Below are 20,353 nucleotides of genomic sequence, written 5' to 3'. Positions count from 1 at the left end.
TAGCCCTAACTTGACTTCAACGGGTAAAGTTGTAATATCAAACTGCTCATCGTATTGACATTTTTCAACTCGAGTGGTTAATTGCTACGGATCAGTTTCGATTGCTTAGTTTGCTTGATTCGATTGATTGCTTTAATCGGAATGTTTGCGTCATGTTTTAACTAAAATATTTCATTTTTTTAACCTGGTAGGTCTAACACCTCTTGTATGAACATTAAGTTGAGGGGGGGTATGGAATGACTTATTCATATTATACGCTGCTAAAAAAAACGCTATAGTTTTTATCGGAAATAAAACACTTCCACTTCCACTCCACTTCCCTTAATTATTGTATTGTATTAATATGGATCATTTGTGTAGCCCTAACTTGACTCCAACGGGTAAAGTTGTAATATCAAACTGCTCATCGTATTGACATTTTTCAACTCGAGTGGTTAATTGCTACGGATCAGTTTCGATTGCTTAGTTTGCTTGATTCGATTGATTGCTTTAATCGGAATGTTTGCGTCATGTTTTAACTAAAATATTTCATTTTTTTAACCTGGTAGGTCTAACACCTCTTGTATGAACATTAAGTTGAGGGGGGTATGGAATGACTTATTCATATTATACGCTGCTAAAAAAAAACGCTATAGTTTTTATCGGAAATTAAACACTTCCACTTCCTTTAATTATTGTATTGTATTAATATGGATCATTTGTGTAGCCCTAACTTGACTTCAACGGGTAAAGTTGTAATATCAAACTGCTCATCGTATTGACATTTTTCAACTCGAGTGGTTAATTGCTACGGATCAGTTTCGATTGCTTAGTTTGCTTGATTCGATTGATTGCTTTAATCGGAATGTTTGCGTCATGTTTTAACTAAAATATTTCATTTTTTTAACCTGGTAGGTCTATCACCTCTTGTATGAACATTAAGTTGGGGGGGGGGGTATGGAATGACTTATTCATATTATACGCTGCTAAAAAAAAACGCTATAGTTTTTATCGGAAATAAAACACTTCCACTTCCTTTAATTATTGTATTGTATTAATATGGATCATTTGTGTAGCCCTAACTTGACTTCAACGGGTAAAGTTGTAATATCAAACTGCTCATCGTATTGACATTTTTCAACTCGAGTGGTTAATTGCTACGGATCAGTTTCGATTGCTTAGTTTGCTTGATTCGATTGATTGCTTTAATCGGAATGTTTGCGTCATGTTTTAACTAAAATATTTCATTTTTTTAACCTGGTAGGTCTAACACCTCTTGTATGAACATTAAGTTGAGGGGGGGTATGGAATGACTTATTCATATTATACGCTGCTAAAAAAAAACGCTATAGTTTTTATCGGAAATAAAACACTTCCACTTCCTTTAATTATTGTATTGTATTAATATGGATCATTTGTGTAGCCCTAACTTGACTTCAACGGGTAAAGTTGTAATATCAAACTGCTCATCGTATTGACATTTTTCAACTCGAGTGGTTAATTGCTACGGATCAGTTTCGATTGCTTAGTTTGCTTGATTCGATTGATTGCTTTAATCGGAATGTTTGCGTCATGTTTTAACTAAAATATTTCATTTTTTTAACCTGGTAGGTCTATCACCTCTTGTATGAACATTAAGTTGAGGGGGGGGTATGGAATGACTTATTCATATTATACGCTGCTAAAAAAAAACGCTATAGTTTTTATCGGAAATAAAACACTTCCACTTCCTTTAATTATTGTATTGTATTAATATGGATCATTTGTGTAGCCCTAACTTGACTTCAACGGGTAAAGTTGTAATATCAAACTGCTCATCGTATTGACATTTTTCAACTCGAGTGGTTAATTGCTACGGATCAGTTTCGATTGCTTAGTTTGCTTGATTCGATTGATTGCTTTAATCGGAATGTTTGCGTCATGTTTTAACTAAAATATTTCATTTTTTTAACCTGGTAGGTCTAACACCTCTTGTATGAACATTAAGTTGAGGGGGGGTATGGAATGACTTATTCATATTATACGCTGCTAAAAAAAACGCTATAGTTTTTATCGGAAATAAAACACTTCCACTTCCTTTAATTATTGTATTGTATTAATATGGATCATTTGTGTAGCCCTAACTTGACTTCAACGGGTAAAGTTGTAATATCAAACTGCTCATCGTATTGACATTTTTCAACTCGAGTGGTTAATTACTACGGATCAGTTTCGATTGCTTAGTTTGCTTGATTCGATTGATTGCTTTAATCGGAATGTTTGCGTCATGTTTTAACTAAAATATTTCATTTTTTTAACCTGGTAGGTCTAACACCTCTTGTATGAACATTAAGTTGAGGGGGGGTATGGAATGACTTATTCATATTATACGCTGCTAAAAAAAACGCTATAGTTTTTATCGGAAATAAAACACTTCCACTTCCACTCCACTTCCCTTAATTATTGTATTGTATTAATATGGATCATTTGTGTAGCCCTAACTTGACTCCAACGGGTAAAGTTGTAATATCAAACTGCTCATCGTATTGACATTTTTCAACTCGAGTGGTTAATTGCTACGGATCAGTTTCGATTGCTTAGTTTGCTTGATTCGATTGATTGCTTTAATCGGAATGTTTGCGTCATGTTTTAACTAAAATATTTCATTTTTTTAACCTGGTAGGTCTAACACCTCTTGTATGAACATTAAGTTGAGGGGGGGTATGGAATGACTTATTCATATTATACGCTGCTAAAAAAAACGCTATAGTTTTTATCGGAAATAAAACACTTCCACTTCCTTTAATTATTGTATTGTATTAATATGGATCATTTGTGTAGCCCTAACTTGACTTCAACGGGTAAAGTTGTAATATCAAACTGCTCATCGTATTGACATTTTTCAACTCGAGTGGTTAATTGCTACGGATCAGTTTCGATTGCTTAGTTTGCTTGATTCGATTGATTGCTTTAATCGGAATGTTTGCGTCATGTTTTAACTAAAATATTTCATTTTTTTAACCTGGTAGGTCTAACACCTCTTGTATGAACATTAAGTTGAGGGGGGGTATGGAATGACTTATTCATATTATACGCTGCTAAAAAAAAACGCTATAGTTTTTATCGGAAATAAAACACTTCCACTTCCTTTAATTATTGTATTGTATTAATATGGATCATTTGTGTAGCCCTAACTTGACTTCAACGGGTAAAGTTGTAATATCAAACTGCTCATCGTATTGACATTTTTCAACTCGAGTGGTTAATTGCTACGGATCAGTTTCGATTGCTTAGTTTGCTTGATTCGATTGATTGCTTTAATCGGAATGTTTGCGTCATGTTTTAACTAAAATATTTCATTTTTTTAATCTGGTAGGTCTAACACCTCTTGTATGAACATTAAGTTGAGGGGGGGTATGGAATGACTTATTCATATTATACGCTGCTAAAAAAAAACGCTATAGTTTTTATCGGTAATAAAACACTTCCACTTCCTTTAATTATTGTATTGTATTAATATGGATCATTTGTGTAGCCCTAACTTGACTTCAACGGGTAAAGTTGTAATATCAAACTGCTCATCGTATTGACATTTTTCAACTCGAGTGGTTAATTGCTACGGATCAGTTTCGATTGCTTAGTTTGCTTGATTCGATTGATTGCTTTAATCGGAATGTTTGCGTCATGTTTTAACTAAAATATTTCATTTTTTTAACCTGGTAGGTCTATCACCTCTTGTATGAACATTAAGTTGAGGGGGGGGGTATGGAATGACTTATTCATATTATACGCTGCTAAAAAAAAACGCTATAGTTTTTATCGGAAATAAAACACTTCCACTTCCTTTAATTATTGTATTGTATTAATATGGATCATTTGTGTAGCCCTAACTTGACTTCAACGGGTAAAGTTGTAATATCAAACTGCTCATCGTATTGACATTTTTCAACTCGAGTGGTTAATTGCTACGGATCAGTTTCGATTGCTTAGTTTGCTTGATTCGATTGATTGCTTTAATCGGAATGTTTGCGTCATGTTTTAACTAAAATATTTCATTTTTTTAACCTGGTAGGTCTAACACCTCTTGTATGAACATTAAGTTGAGGGGGGGTATGGAATGACTTATTCATATTATACGCTGCTAAAAAAAAACGCTATAGTTTTTATCGGAAATAAAACACTTCCACTTCCTTTAATTATTGTATTGTATTAATATGGATCATTTGTGTAGCCCTAACTTGACTTCAACGGGTAAAGTTGTAATATCAAACTGCTCATCGTATTGACATTTTTCAACTCGAGTGGTTAATTACTACGGATCAGTTTCGATTGCTTAGTTTGCTTGATTCGATTGATTGCTTTAATCGGAATGTTTGCGTCATGTTTTAACTAAAAGATTTCATTTTTTTAACCTGGTAGGTCTAACACCTCTTGTATGAACATTAAGTTGAGGGGGGGTATGGAATGACTTATTCATATTATACGCTGCTAAAAAAAACGCTATAGTTTTTATCGGTAATAAAACACTTCCACTTCCTTTAATTATTGTATTGTATTAATATGGATCATTTGTGTAGCCCTAACTTGACTTCAACGGGTAAAGTTGTAATATCAAACTGCTCATCGTATTGACATTTTTCAACTCGAGTGGTTAATTGCTACGGATCAGTTTCGATTGCTTAGTTTGCTTGATTCGATTGATTGCTTTAATCGGAATGTTTGCGTCATGTTTTAACTAAAATATTTCATTTTTTTAACCTGGTAGGTCTAACACCTCTTGTATGAACATTAAGTTGAGGGGGGGTATGGAATGACTTATTCATATTATACGCTGCTAAAAAAAACGCTATAGTTTTTATCGGAAATAAAACACTTCCACTTCCACTCCACTTCCCTTAATTATTGTATTGTATTAATATGGATCATTTGTGTAGCCCTAACTTGACTCCAACGGGTAAAGTTGTAATATCAAACTGCTCATCGTATTGACATTTTTCAACTCGAGTGGTTAATTGCTACGGATCAGTTTCGATTGCTTAGTTTGCTTGATTCGATTGATTGCTTTAATCGGAATGTTTGCGTCATGTTTTAACTAAAATATTTCATTTTTTTAACCTGGTAGGTCTAACACCTCTTGTATGAACATTAAGTTGAGGGGGGTATGGAATGACTTATTCATATTATACGCTGCTAAAAAAAAACGCTATAGTTTTTATCGGAAATAAAACACTTCCACTTCCTTTAATTATTGTATTGTATTAATATGGATCATTTGTGTAGCCCTAACTTGACTTCAACGGGTAAAGTTGTAATATCAAACTGCTCATCGTATTGACATTTTTCAACTCGAGTGGTTAATTGCTACGGATCAGTTTCGATTGCTTAGTTTGCTTGATTCGATTGATTGCTTTAATCGGAATGTTTGCGTCATGTTTTAACTAAAATATTTCATTTTTTTAACCTGGTAGGTCTAACACCTCTTGTATGAACATTAAGTTGAGGGGGGGGGGTATGGAATGACTTATTCATATTATACGCTGCTAAAAAAAAACGCTATAGTTTTTATCGGAAATAAAACACTTCCACTTCCTTTAATTATTGTATTGTATTAATATGGATCATTTGTGTAGCCCTAACTTGACTTCAACGGGTAAAGTTGTAATATCAAACTGCTCATCGTATTGACATTTTTCAACTCGAGTGGTTAATTGCTACGGATCAGTTTCGATTGCTTAGTTTGCTTGATTCGATTGATTGCTTTAATCGGAATGTTTGCGTCATGTTTTAACTAAAATATTTCATTTTTTTAACCTGGTAGGTCTAACACCTCTTGTATGAACATTAAGTTGAGGGGGGGTATGGAATGACTTATTCATATTATACGCTGCTAAAAAAAACGCTATAGTTTTTATCGGAAATAAAACACTTCCACTTCCTTTAATTATTGTATTGTATTAATATGGATCATTTGTGTAGCCCTAACTTGACTTCAACGGGTAAAGTTGTAATATCAAACTGCTCATCGTATTGACATTTTTCAACTCGAGTGGTTAATTACTACGGATCAGTTTCGATTGCTTAGTTTGCTTGATTCGATTGATTGCTTTAATCGGAATGTTTGCGTCATGTTTTAACTAAAATATTTCATTTTTTTAACCTGGTAGGTCTAACACCTCTTGTATGAACATTAAGTTGAGGGGGGGTATGGAATGACTTATTCATATTATACGCTGCTAAAAAAAACGCTATAGTTTTTATCGGAAATAAAACACTTCCACTTCCACTCCACTTCCCTTAATTATTGTATTGTATTAATATGGATCATTTGTGTAGCCCTAACTTGACTTCAACGGGTAAAGTTGTAATATCAAACTGCTCATCGTATTGACATTTTTCAACTCGAGTGGTTAATTGCTACGGATCAGTTTCGATTGCTTAGTTTGCTTGATTCGATTGATTGCTTTAATCGGAATGTTTGCGTCATGTTTTAACTAAAATATTTCATTTTTTTAACCTGGTAGGTCTAACACCTCTTGTATGAACATTAAGTTGAGGGGGGGTATGGAATGACTTATTCATATTATACGCTGCTAAAAAAAACGCTATAGTTTTTATCGGAAATAAAACACTTCCACTTCCACTCCACTTCCCTTAATTATTGTATTGTATTAATATGGATCATTTGTGTAGCCCTAACTTGACTCCAACGGGTAAAGTTGTAATATCAAACTGCTCATCGTATTGACATTTTTCAACTCGAGTGGTTAATTGCTACGGATCAGTTTCGATTGCTTAGTTTGCTTGATTCGATTGATTGTTTTAATCGGAATGTTTGCGTCATGTTTTAACTAAAATATTTCATTTTTTTAACCTTTTAGGTCTAACACCTCTTGTATGAACATTAAGTTGAGAGGGGGTATGGAATGACTTATTCATATTATACGCTGCTAAAAAAAAACGCTATAGTTTTTATCGGAAATAAAACACTTCCACTTCCTTTAATTATTGTATTGTTTAATATGGATCATTTGTGTAGCCCTAACTTGACTTCAACGGGTAAAGTTGTAATATCAAACTGCTCATCGTATTGACATTTTTCAACTCGAGTGGTTAATTGCTACGGATCAGTTTCGATTGCTTAGTTTGCTTGATTCGATTGATTGCTTTAATCGGAATGTTTGCGTCATGTTTTAACTAAAATATTTCATTTTTTTAATCTGGTAGGTCTAACACCTCTTGTATGAACATTAAGTTGAGGGGGGGTATGGAATGACTTATTCATATTATACGCTGCTAAAAAAAAACGCTATAGTTTTTATCGGAAATAAAACACTTCCACTTCCTTTAATTATTGTATTGTATTAATATGGATCATTTGTGTAGCCCTAACTTGACTTCAACGGGTAAAGTTGTAATATCAAACTGCTCATCGTATTGACATTTTTCAACTCGAGTGGTTAATTGCTACGGATCAGTTTCGATTGCTTAGTTTGCTTGATTCGATTGATTGCTTTAATCGGAATGTTTGCGTCATGTTTTAACTAAAATATTTCATTTTTTTAACCTGGTAGGTCTAACACCTCTTGTATGAACATTAAGTTGAGGGGGGGTATGGAATGACTTATTCATATTATACGCTGCTAAAAAAAACGCTATAGTTTTTATCGGAAATAAAACACTTCCACTTCCTTTAATTATTGTATTGTATTAATATGGATCATTTGTGTAGCCCTAACTTGACTTCAACGGGTAAAGTTGTAATATCAAACTGCTCATCGTATTGACATTTTTCAACTCGAGTGGTTAATTACTACGGATCAGTTTCGATTGCTTAGTTTGCTTGATTCGATTGATTGCTTTAATCGGAATGTTTGCGTCATGTTTTAACTAAAATATTTCATTTTTTTAACCTGGTAGGTCTAACACCTCTTGTATGAACATTAAGTTGAGGGGGGGTATGGAATGACTTATTCATATTATACGCTGCTAAAAAAAACGCTATAGTTTTTATCGGAAATAAAACACTTCCACTTCCACTCCACTTCCCTTAATTATTGTATTGTATTAATATGGATCATTTGTGTAGCCCTAACTTGACTCCAACGGGTAAAGTTGTAATATCAAACTGCTCATCGTATTGACATTTTTCAACTCGAGTGGTTAATTGCTACGGATCAGTTTCGATTGCTTAGTTTGCTTGATTCGATTGATTGCTTTAATCGGAATGTTTGCGTCATGTTTTAACTAAAATATTTCATTTTTTTAACCTGGTAGGTCTAACACCTCTTGTATGAACATTAAGTTGAGGGGGGGTATGGAATGACTTATTCATATTATACGCTGCTAAAAAAAACGCTATAGTTTTTATCGGAAATAAAACACTTCCACTTCCTTTAATTATTGTATTGTATTAATATGGATCATTTGTGTAGCCCTAACTTGACTTCAACGGGTAAAGTTGTAATATCAAACTGCTCATTGTATTGACATTTTTCAACTCGAGTGGTTAATTGCTACGGATCAGTTTCGATTGCTTAGTTTGCTTGATTCGATTGATTGCTTTAATCGGAATGTTTGCGTCATGTTTTAACTAAAATATTTCATTTTTTTAACCTGGTAGGTCTAACACCTCTTGTATGAACATTAAGTTGAGGGGGGGTATGGAATGACTTATTCATATTATACGCTGCTAAAAAAAACGCTATAGTTTTTATCGGAAATAAAACACTTCCACTTCCACTCCACTTCCCTAAATTATTGTATTGTATTAATATGGATCATTTGTGTAGCCCTAACTTGACTCCAACGGGTAAAGTTGTAATATCAAACTGCTCATCGTATTGACATTTTTCAACTCGAGTGGTTAATTGCTACGGATCAGTTTCGATTGCTTAGTTTGCTTGATTCGATTGATTGCTTTAATCGGAATGTTTGCGTCATGTTTTAACTAAAATATTTCATTTTTTTAACCTGGTAGGTCTAACACCTCTTGTATGAACATTAAGTTGAGGGGGGTATGGAATGACTTATTCATATTATACGCTGCTAAAAAAAAACGCTATAGTTTTTATCGGAAATAAAACACTTCCACTTCCTTTAATTATTGTATTGTATTAATATGGATCATTTGTGTAGCCCTAACTTGACTTCAACGGGTAAAGTTGTAATATCAAACTGCTCATCGTATTGACATTTTTCAACTCGAGTGGTTAATTGCTACGGATCAGTTTCGATTGCTTAGTTTGCTTGATTCGATTGATTGCTTTAATCGGAATGTTTGCGTCATGTTTTAACTAAAATATTTCATTTTTTTAACCTGGTAGGTCTAACACCTCTTGTATGAACATTAAGTTGAGGGGGGGGGGTATGGAATGACTTATTCATATTATACGCTGCTAAAAAAAACGCTATAGTTTTTATCGGAAATAAAACACTTCCACTTCCTTTAATTATTGTATTGTATTAATATGGATCATTTGTGTAGCCCTAACTTGACTTCAACGGGTAAAGTTGTAATATCAAACTGCTCATCGTATTGACAGTTTTCAACTCGAGTGGTTAATTGCTACGGATCAGTTTCGATTGCTTAGTTTGCTTGATTCGATTGATTGCTTTAATCGGAATGTTTGCGTCATGTTTTAACTAAAATATTTCATTTTTTTAACCTGGTAGGTCTAACACCTCTTGTATGAACATTAAGTTGAGGGGGGTATGGAATGACTTATTCATATTATACGCTGCTAAAAAAAAACGCTATAGTTTTTATCGGAAATAAAACACTTCCACTTCCTTTAATTATTGTATTGTATTAATATGGATCATTTGTGTAGCCCTAACTTGACTTCAACGGGTAAAGTTGTAATATCAAACTGCTCATCGTATTGACATTTTTCAACTCGAGTGGTTAATTACTACGGATCAGTTTCGATTGCTTAGTTTGCTTGATTCGATTGATTGCTTTAATCGGAATGTTTGCGTCATGTTTTAACTAAAATATTTCATTTTTTTAACCTGGTAGGTCTAACACCTCTTGTATGAACATTAAGTTGAGGGGGGGTATGGAATGACTTATTCATATTATACGCTGCTAAAAAAAACGCTATAGTTTTTATAGGAAATAAAACACTTCCACTTCCACTCCACTTCCCTTAATTATTGTATTGTATTAATATGGATCATTTGTGTAGCCCTAACTTGACTCCAACGGGTAAAGTTGTAATATCAAACTGCTCATCGTATTGACATTTTTCAACTCGAGTGGTTAATTGCTACGGATCAGTTTCGATTGCTTAGTTTGCTTGATTCGATTGATTGCTTTAATCGGAATGTTTGCGTCATGTTTTAACTAAAATATTTCATTTTTTTAACCTGGTAGGTCTAACACCTCTTGTATGAACATTAAGTTGAGGGGGGGTATGGAATGACTTATTCATATTATACGCTGCTAAAAAAAACGCTATAGTTTTTATCGGAAATAAAACACTTCCACTTCCTTTAATTATTGTATTGTATTAATATGGATCATTTGTGTAGCCCTAACTTGACTTCAACGGGTAAAGTTGTAATATCAAACTGCTCATCGTATTGACATTTTTCAACTCGAGTGGTTAATTGCTACGGATCAGTTTCGATTGCTTAGTTTGCTTGATTCGATTGATTGCTTTAATCGGAATGTTTGCGTCATGTTTTAACTAAAATATTTCATTTTTTTAACCTGGTAGGTCTAACACCTCTTGTATGAACATTAAGTTGAGGGGGGGTATGGAATGACTTATTCATATTATACGCTGCTAAAAAAAAACGCTATAGTTTTTATCGGAAATAAAACACTTCCACTTCCTTTAATTATTGTATTGTATTAATATGGATCATTTGTGTAGCCCTAACTTGACTTCAACGGGTAAAGTTGTAATATCAAACTGCTCATCGTATTGACATTTTTCAACTCGAGTGGTTAATTGCTACGGATCAGTTTCGATTGCTTAGTTTGCTTGATTCGATTGATTGCTTTAATCGGAATGTTTGCGTCATGTTTTAACTAAAATATTTCATTTTTTTAATCTGGTAGGTCTAACACCTCTTGTATGAACATTAAGTTGAGGGGGGGTATGGAATGACTTATTCATATTATACGCTGCTAAAAAAAAACGCTATAGTTTTTATCGGAAATAAAACACTTCCACTTCCTTTAATTATTGTATTGTATTAATATGGATCATTTGTGTAGCCCTAACTTGACTTCAACGGGTAAAGTTGTAATATCAAACTGCTCATCGTATTGACATTTTTCAACTCGAGTGGTTAATTGCTACGGATCAGTTTCGATTGCTTAGTTTGCTTGATTCGATTGATTGCTTTAATCGGAATGTTTGCGTCATGTTTTAACTAAAATATTTCATTTTTTTAACCTGGTAGGTCTAACACCTCTTGTATGAACATTAAGTTGAGGGGGGGTATGGAATGACTTATTCATATTATATGCTGCTAAAAAAAACGCTATAGTTTTTATCGGAAATAAAACACTTCCACTTCCACTCCACTTCCCTTAATTATTGTATTGTATTAATATGGATCATTTGTGTAGCCCTAACTTGACTCCAACGGGTAAAGTTGTAATATCAAACTGCTCATCGTATTGACATTTTTCAACTCGAGTGGTTAATTGCTACGGATCAGTTTCGATTGCTTAGTTTGCTTGATTCGATTGATTGCTTTAATCGGAATGTTTGCGTCATGTTTTAACTAAAATATTTCATTTTTTTAACCTGGTAGGTCTAACACCTCTTGTATGAACATTAAGTTGAGGGGGGTATGGAATGACTTATTCATATTATACGCTGCTAAAAAAAAAACGCTATAGTTTTTATCGGAAATAAAACACTTCCACTTCCTTTAATTATTGTATTGTATTAATATGGATCATTTGTGTAGCCCTAACTTGACTTCAACGGGTAAAGTTGTAATATCAAACTGCTCATCGTATTGACATTTTTCAACTCGAGTGGTTAATTGCTACGGATCAGTTTCGATTGCTTAGTTTGCTTGATTCGATTGATTGCTTTAATCGGAATGTTTGCGTCATGTTTTAACTAAAATATTTCATTTTTTTAACCTGCTAGGTCTAACACCTCTTGTATGAACATTAAGTTGAGGGGGGGGGGGGTATGGAATGACTTATTCATATTATACGCTGCTAAAAAAAAACGCTATAGTTTTTATCGGAAATAAAACACTTCCACTTCCTTTAATTATTGTATTGTATTAATATGGATCATTTGTGTAGCCCTAACTTGACTTCAACGGGTAAAGTTGTAATATCAAACTGCTCATCGTATTGACATTTTTCAACTCGAGTGGTTAATTGCTACGGATCAGTTTCGATTGCTTAGTTTGCTTGATTCGATTGATTGCTTTAATCGGAATGTTTGCGTCATGTTTTAACTAAAATATTTCATTTTTTTAACCTGGTAGGTCTAACACCTCTTGTATGAACATTAAGTTGAGGGGGGGTATGGAATGACTTATTCATATTATACGCTGCTAAAAAAAACGCTATAGTTTTTATCGGAAATAAAACACTTCCACTTCCTTTAATTATTGTATTGTATTAATATGGATCATTTGTGTAGCCCTAACTTGACTTCAACGGGTAAAGTTGTAATATCAAACTGCTCATCGTATTGACATTTTTCAACTCGAGTGGTTAATTACTACGGATCAGTTTCGATTGCTTAGTTTGCTTGATTCGATTGATTGCTTTAATCGGAATGTTTGCGTCATGTTTTAACTAAAATATTTCATTTTTAACCTGGTAGGTCTAACACCTCTTGTATGAACATTAAGTTGAGGGGGGGTATGGAATGACTTATTCATATTATACGCTGCTAAAAAAAACGCTATAGTTTTTATCGGAAATAAAACACTTCCACTTCCACTCCACTTCCCTTAATTATTGTATTGTATTAATATGGATCATTTGTGTAGCCCTAACTTGACTCCAACGGGTAAAGTTGTAATATCAAACTGCTCATCGTATTGACATTTTTCAACTCGAGTGGTTAATTGCTACGGATCAGTTTCGATTGCTTAGTTTGCTTGATTCGATTGATTGCTTTAATCGGAATGTTTGCGTCATGTTTTAACTAAAATATTTCATTTTTTTAACCTGGTAGGTCTAACACCTCTTGTATGAACATTAAGTTGAGGGGGGGTATGGAATGACTTATTCATATTATACGCTGCTAAAAAAAACGCTATAGTTTTTATCGGAAATAAAACACTTCCACTTCCTTTAATTATTGTATTGTATTAATATGGATCATTTGTGTAGCCCTAACTTGACTTCAACGGGTAAAGTTGTAATATCAAACTGCTCATCGTATTGACATTTTTCAACTCGAGTGGTTAATTGCTACGGATCAGTTTCGATTGCTTAGTTTGCTTGATTCGATTGATTGCTTTAATCGGAATGTTTGCGTCATGTTTTAACTAAAATATTTCATTTTTTTAACCTGGTAGGTCTAACACCTCTTGTATGAACATTAAGTTGAGGGGGGGTATGGAATGACTTATTCATATTATACGCTGCTAAAAAAAAACGCTATAGTTTTTATCGGAAATAAAACACTTCCACTTCCTTTAATTATTGTATTGTATTAATATGGATCATTTGTGTAGCCCTAACTTGACTTCAACGGGTAAAGTTGTAATATCAAACTGCTCATCGTATTGACATTTTTCAACTCGAGTGGTTAATTGCTACGGATCAGTTTCGATTGCTTAGTTTGCTTGATTCGATTGATTGCTTTAATCGGAATGTTTGCGTCATGTTTTAACTAAAATATTTCATTTTTTTAACCTGGTAGGTCTAACACCTCTTGTATGAACATTAAGTTGAGGGGGGGTATGGAATGACTTATTCATATTATACGCTGCTAAAAAAAAACGCTATAGTTTTTATCGGAAATAAAACACTTCCACTTCCTTTAATTATTGTATTGTATTAATATGGATCATTTGTGTAGCCCTAACTTGACTTCAACGGGTAAAGTTGTAATATCAAACTGCTCATCGTATTGACATTTTTCAACTCGAGTGGTTAATTGCTACGGATCAGTTTCGATTGCTTAGTTTGCTTGATTCGATTGATTGCTTTAATCCGAATGTTTGCGTCATGTTTTAACTAAAATATTTCATTTTTTTAACCTGGTAGGTCTAACACCTCTTGTATGAACATTAAGTTGAGGGGGGGTATGGAATGACTTATTCATATTATACGCTGCTAAAAAAAACGCTATAGTTTTTATCGGAAATAAAACACTTCCACTTCCACTCCACTTCCCTTAATTATTGTATTGTATTAATATGGATCATTTGTGTAGCCCTAACTTGACTCCAACGGGTAAAGTTGTAATATCAAACTGCTCATCGTATTGACATTTTTCAACTCGAGTGGTTAATTGCTACGGATCAGTTTCGATTGCTTAGTTTGCTTGATTCGATTGATTGTTTTAATCGGAATGTTTGCGTCATGTTTTAACTAAAATATTTCATTTTTTTAACCTTTTAGGTCTAACACCTCTTGTATGAACATTAAGTTGAGAGGGGGTATGGAATGCCTTATTCATATTATACGCTGCTAAAAAAAAACGCTATAGTTTTTATCGGAAATAAAACACTTCCACTTCCTTTAATTATTGTATTGTATTAATATGGATCATTTGTGTAGCCCTAACTTGACTTCAACGGGTAAAGTTGTAATATCAAACTGCTCATCGTATTGACATTTTTCAACTCGAGTGGTTAATTGCTACGGATCAGTTTCGATTGCTTAGTTTGCTTGATTCGATTGATTGCTTTAATCGGAATGTTTGCGTCATGTTTTAACTAAAATATTTCATTTTTTTAACCTGGTAGGTCTAACACCTCTTGTATGAACATTAAGTTGAGGGGGGGTATGGAATGACTTATTCATATTATACGCTGCTAAAAAAAAACGCTATAGTTTTTATCGGAAATAAAACACTTCCACTTCCTTTAATTATTGTATTGTATTAATATGGATCATTTGTGTAGCCCTAACTTGACTTCAACGGGTAAAGTTGTAATATCAAACTGCTCATCGTATTGACATTTTTCAACTCGAGTGGTTAATTACTACGGATCAGTTTCGATTGCTTAGTTTGCTTGATTCGATTGATTGCTTTAATCGGAATGTTTGCGTCATGTTTTAACTAAAATATTTCATTTTTTTAACCTGGTAGGTCTAACACCTCTTGTATGAACATTAAGTTGAGGGGGGGTATGGAATGACTTATTCATATTATACGCTGCTAAAAAAAACGCTATAGTTTTTATCGGAAATAAAACACTTCCACTTCCACTCCACTTCCCTTAATTATTGTATTGTATTAATATGGATCATTTGTGTAGCCCTAACTTGACTCCAACGGGTAAAGTTGTAATATCAAACTGCTCATCGTATTGACATTTTTCAACTCGAGTGGTTAATTGCTACGGATCAGTTTCGATTGCTTAGTTTGCTTGATTCGATTGATTGCTTTAATCGGAATGTTTGCGTCATGTTTTAACTAAAATATTTCATTTTTTTAACCTGGTAGGTCTAACACCTCTTGTATGAACATTAAGTTGAGGGGGGGTATGGAATGACTTATTCATATTATACGCTGCTAAAAAAAACGCTATAGTTTTTATCGGAAATAAAACACTTCCACTTCCTTTAATTATTGTATTGTATTAATATGGATCATTTGTGTAGCCCTAACTTGACTTCAACGGGTAAAGTTGTAATATCAAACTGCTCATTGTATTGACATTTTTCAACTCGAGTGGTTAATTGCTACGGATCAGTTTCGGTTGCTTAGTTTGCTTGATTCGATTGATTGCTTTAATCGGAATGTTTGCGTCATGTTTTAACTAAAATATTTCATTTTTTAACCTGGTAGGTCTAACACCTCTTGTATGAACATTAAGTTGAGGGGGGGTATGGAATGACTTATTCATATTATACGCTGCTAAAAAAAAACGCTATAGTTTTTATCGGAAATAAAACACTTCCACTTCCTTTAATTATTGTATTGTATTAATATGGATCATTTGTGTAGCCCTAACTTGACTTCAACGGGTAAAGTTGTAATATCAAACTGCTCATCGTATTGACATTTTTCAACTCGAGTGGTTAATTGCTACGGATCAGTTTCGATTGCTTAGTTTGCTTGATTCGATTGATTGCTTTAATCGGAATGTTTGCGTCATGTTTTAACTAAAATATTTCATTTTTTTAACCTGGTAGGTCTAACACCTCTTGTATGAACATTAAGTTGAGGGGGGGTATGGAATGACTTATTCATATTATACGCTGCTAAAAAAAAACGCTATAGTTTTTATCGGAAATAAAACACTTCCACTTCCTTTAATTATTGTATTGTATTAATATGGATCATTTGTGTAGCCCTAACTTGACTTCAACGGGTAAAGTTGTAATATCAAACTGCTCATCGTATTGACATTTTTCAACTCGAGTGGTTAATTGCTACGGATCAGTTTCGATTGCTTAGTTTGCTTGATTCGATTGATTGCTTTAATCGGAATGTTTGCGTCATGTTTTAACTAAAATATTTCATTTTTTTAACCTGGTAGGTCTAACACCTCTTGTATGAACATTAAGTTGAGGGGGGGTATGGAATGACTTATTCATATTATACGCTGCTAAAAAAAACGCTATAGTTTTTATCGGAAATAAAACACTTCCACTTCCACTCCACTTCCCTTAATTATTGTATTGTATTAATATGGATCATTTGTGTAGCCCTAACTTGACTCCAACGGGTAAAGTTGTAATATCAAACTGCTCATCGTATTGACATTTTTCAACTCGAGTGGTTAATTGCTACGGATCAGTTTCGATTGCTTAGTTTGCTTGATTCGATTGATTGTTTTAATCGGAATGTTTGCGTCATGTTTTAACTAAAATATTTCATTTTTTTAACCTGGTAGGTCTAACACCTCTTGTATGAACATTAAGTTGAGAGGGGGTATGGAATGACTTATTCATATTATACGCTGCTAAAAAAAAAACGCTATAGTTTTTATCGGAAATAAAACACTTCCACTTCCTTTAATTATTGTATTGTATTAATATGGATCATTTGTGTAGCCCTAACTTGACTTCAACGGGTAAAGTTGTAATATCAAACTGCTCATCGTATTGACATTTTTCAACTCGAGTGGTTAATTGCTACGGATCAGTTTCGATTGCTTAGTTTGCTTGATTCGATTTAATGCTTTAATCGGAATGTTTGCGTCATGTTTTAACTAAAATATTTCATTTTTTTAACCTGGTAGGTCTAACACCTCTTGTATGAACATTAAGTTGAGGGGGGGTATGGAATGACTTATTCATATTATACGCTGCTAAAAAAAACGCTATAGTTTTTATCGGAAATAAAACACTTCCACTTCCTTTAATTATTGTATTGTATTAATATGGATCATTTGTGTAGCCCTAACTTGACTTCAACGGGTAAAGTTGTAATATCAAACTGCTCATCGTATTGACATATTTCAACTCGAGTGGTTAATTGCTACGGATCAGTTTCGATTGCTTAGTTTGCTTGATTCGATTGATTGCTTTAATCGGAATGTTTGCGTCATGTTTTAACTAAAATATTTCATTTTTTTAACCTGGTAGGTCTAACACCTCTTGTATGAACATTAAGTTGAGGGGGGGTATGGAATGACTTATTCATATTATACGCTGCTAAAAAAAACGCTATAGTTTTTATCGGAAATAAAACACTTCCACTTCCACTCCACTTCCCTTAATTATTGTATTGTATTAATATGGATCATTTGTGTAGCCCTAACTTGACTCCAACGGGTAAAGTTGTAATATCAAACTGCTCATCGTATTGACATTTTTCAACTCGTGTGGTTAATTGCTTCGGATCAGTTTCACTTGCTTAGTTTGCTTGATTCGATTGATTGCTTTAATCGGAATGTTTGCGTCATGTTTTAACTAAAATATTTCCTTTTTTTAACCTGGTAGGTCGAACACCTCTTGTATGAACATTAAGTTGAGAGGGGGGGGGGGTATAGAATGACTTATTCATATTATACGCTGCTAAAAAAACGTTATAGTTTTTATCGGAAATAAAACACTTTCGAGTCTTAGACATTCACTTTCCATTGCTTGACTTTTTGAAGTTTCTTAGCATTCTTTTTGCGATGAAGTTTAATAAATTTGATAATATTTACTTCTCTGAAAATTACTATATAAGTGATTACAGTTTACTCTATATTTTTGTTTTAAGGCAAGCATGAATGATGTGTATAGCAATCTTTATATATATTTTTCCGGGAGACAATAATTACGCAAAGAAATAATATACTTCTTGCAACAACAAAAATTGTTAATTATTACTCTATAATACTTATATTACTATTGTAATAAAATTCATTGAGTGATCCCATTCTGTGCAGTGCAATCTCAGACAGTAATTGTTAATTATTACTCTATAGTACTTGTTGTAATGAAGTATTTTGTAATAAAAATGATAGAATTTCATTGAGTAATCCCATTCTGTGCAGTGCAGTCACTCCCAGACTCCTTCTTTTTTTAATTCTCAGCATCCGATGTCTTAAAATTTCACACGCCAATCTCGTTCCTCCAGCTTGAATCAATTACAGTTTAACTTTTTTACCAACCAGTACAAACTGCGGTACATTCTTACAAATAATATTTTTAACTTAAAATAATTTGAAACTTTTTTTATTTATTTTTAAATACACAATAATTATTTAAATTTACCTTAATATTTTAAACATGATTCAAATTTGTACTCTATTTTGAGAATCGATGCGTTTATATTGCTATAACAATTCGACAATCTTCCTTTTAATGAAGCACACCATTCTTTATCGTCTCGATAAGCTGGGAACCGAAATTATTCAAAATATGGTAAATTGGGCCGGTAGTCACAAATTAAAATTCTCACCCGACAAGACAAAACTTATAACCTTCCCCAAAGACGCGAAATGTATTAAGAGAACACCTCGCTTAAAAATGGAGGGGACCAGGACGGCCTATGTAAGATGCGACAGGACACTGAAATACCTTGGTGTGGTGCTCGATCCTCGGCTGAGCTGGATCCCACACCTGGAGTATCTAAGAACAGATATCATCACGTTCTATGACAGACTAAAACAGTTCAGTAGAGCCACATGGGGACTTAGTCCGAATATCTTGAAATTGATATACCTGCAGGCTATTGAAAAGAAAATCATTTATGGTGCCTCCGTGTGGTATAAGAATAAAGTTAAAATAAACCAGAAGCTCCTAACTATCCAAAGAATTCCATTGCTCAACATCACTAAATGCTACTCTACAACTAGCACGGAGGCACTACAAATGCTTGCAGGAGTCATACCTATTGACTTAAAAATTAGAGCAACTATTTCGATTAAACGACATACCTGGTCACCAGAGGAATTTAACGACAGCGATTATCAAACAGATGAACTTAGAAATTATATCCCTTACTCAGTCCCTGTGTATGACCCTACGAAGTTAAAGATCGTTAGTAGGGGTTTCGGCTCACCGAGGGGCGTTGGCTACGAGTTCTACACTGATGGCAGTAAGAAACAGGTGACCAATGAAAGCACAGGCGCTAATGAAGATCGGGTGGGTTGTAGTTTCTTGGTGAAACTGGATAACCATACTATTTACGAACAGACCGCACGTTTAAATAATGAGTGTAGTATCTACTCCGCCGAACTTACGGCAATCAAATTGGATACCCTTTGGGCAAACAATAACAATATTGAACAATACACTATCTTTTCTGACTCAAAGTCCTCGTTGCAGGCCCTTGAAAACCCAACCCCAACAGATCCTCTTGTAGAAGAAATTAAGGAAATTGTTCAAAACAAACAATGCTTATTCAATTGGATTAAAGCCCACTCGGGGGAGCCTGGCAACAAGGAAGCAGATATTTTAGCCAAAAAGGGCACCTTATTGGACGGGGTGGACTTTCACTACACCATAACAAAACCCCAGGTCAAACATAGACAGAGGCAGGTCAGTAGGATTTTATGGCAGGACAGGTGGAGCAGCTCTGCAAACGGGAGACACACACACTATTTGATACCTACAGTTAACGAATGTTTTTTATCCAGCGATTTTTACTTTAATCAGTTTCTAACTTCCCATGGTGTATTTGGCGATCACCAAGCTAGGATGTTTCAAAAATCCTCCGCGTGCAAATATTGCGGTCACTATCAGACTATTAAACATCTGATGCTTGACTGTCAAAAATTTGCAACTATTAGGGGAAATAGTTTTGACAGAAGAGGCGACATAAGATCTTGGTGCAGG

General features: G+C 33.9%; 1 protein-coding gene across 1 annotated transcript in view; it reads right to left on the bottom strand.

Annotated features, from left to right (window-relative positions):
- LOC107452130 (uncharacterized) overlaps positions 1 to 20,353 on the bottom strand; it is a 109,247-nt gene that overhangs the window by 32,425 nt on the left and 56,469 nt on the right. The window lies entirely within an intron of this gene.

This window comes from Parasteatoda tepidariorum, chromosome 1, assembly GCF_982258835.1.
Source record: "Parasteatoda tepidariorum strain Cologne lab strain chromosome 1, Ptep-v5.0, whole genome shotgun sequence".
Classification (NCBI taxonomy): domain Eukaryota; kingdom Metazoa; phylum Arthropoda; class Arachnida; order Araneae; family Theridiidae; genus Parasteatoda; species Parasteatoda tepidariorum.
Note: the sequence above shows the minus strand (reverse complement) of the source record. Positions and strands in the feature narration are given on the sequence as shown.